This window comes from Carassius auratus, chromosome 3 (assembly GCF_003368295.1).
Source record: "Carassius auratus strain Wakin chromosome 3, ASM336829v1, whole genome shotgun sequence".
NCBI lineage: Eukaryota > Metazoa > Chordata > Actinopteri > Cypriniformes > Cyprinidae > Carassius > Carassius auratus.
The window spans coordinates 12,331,466-12,332,987 of NC_039245.1; positions in this window are offsets into that span (position 1 = coordinate 12,331,466).

Sequence of the window (1,522 nt, forward strand, 5' to 3'; positions counted from 1 at the left end):
AATGTTTAGAATTTTAAACTAATATAGCTTCAAAAACATAAATAACTAACATTTAATTATAAATATTAATTTATCCGTGTAATCATGTCTAAAAATATATTATTATGTCTACCAAGCTCTGATAATGTATGGAATATTAATATTAAACAGACTATCCAAATGTTAATAAAACAGCAGGCCTATACCTTCAGAAACACGGATGTGTCTGTCACTTTTTTATAGTATGGGTTCACACAGAACGAAATTAGTCTAATTTACCCAGGTTGTTTCTAAACCTGCATACAGTTCTTTCTTCTGCTGAACACAAAGATACTTTGAAGAATGTGTCTCAATCAAACAGCTGATGGTTGTAACTTCCAAAGTAAGGTAAAAAAAAAAAAGAAAATGTCAAAAAAAAACATTGGGCACCAGAACCGGTTTGGTTACCCACATTATTTACATTTTTTCTTTTATGTTAAACGGAAGAAAGACATTTTCAGGTTTAGGTTAACGTGTTGTGTAAACAATCTTTTTAACTTTTTGGGTGAACTGTCCCTTTAATTCAGACAGTCCACCGTGATCAACTGAAATGCATCACTGCAAACCTTGCGTTCATCATTAGTTACTTGACAGACAAATTGATAACTTTCCCCATTCAGCGCTCCATCTGGAGAGTCTTGTGTTAAGAGGGCAGATGTTAGCTTCTAGATGTGTTAAACTGCGCAGGTTTGTTGAACGCATGCTGCGCTCGTGTGAAAGGGCTTTAAAGGCGCGCGTTCTGGAGACTCCATCGCTATGGAAACAAAGATGCCAAAATCACATGCAAATGAGCTTTTCTAATAGCCTACTTTTATTTAAATGCATTTCTTTATAATTGCTCTTAGTATTGTAAACAGTGCAAACTAGTTATTTATTTATTCAAATGTGTTGGCCTGGTGTAAAATACGGGACATATCGTGTCCCATATTGTTTTGATATTGGGGTGCATAATTTTACCTTTAAATACGGGACGATTTTGTATTTTAAGGGACGGGTGGCAACCCTAATCACTGACTGTGTTTATATGAATTTTACGTCACAAAACCATTTTGATACGCAAGTGCATTAACCCAATTAGACTTGGTTGCGCACAGCTGCATGCACGAGCAGTCTTCACAAACAAAGCGCGCGTCAGCATTTGAAATGAAAAGTCATATTGAATGGGCATATTGATCCATTTAGATCCACAGTAGAATTCAAATCTAATCTATTTTAGTATTGATTAATAGACCTATTTTTAACATAATGATGTCCTCATTTTTAAACTGTGACGTTGTTTGAGGATTCCATGAGTGTGTGATGAGAGTCTGTCCACTGTACTGACATTGATGTGTTGTGAAACTTGCCGTGTGTGTGTGTGGATGTCCTGATGTTTCTCCAGTGTGAAATATATATAGTGTGTTTGTCTTAATTATGGATGATTGGTGTGGAATCAGATGGAATGTGTTTTGTATGCTTTCGCACGTTACAGCGATGACTGTAACGAGAGTTACAGATCCATTTG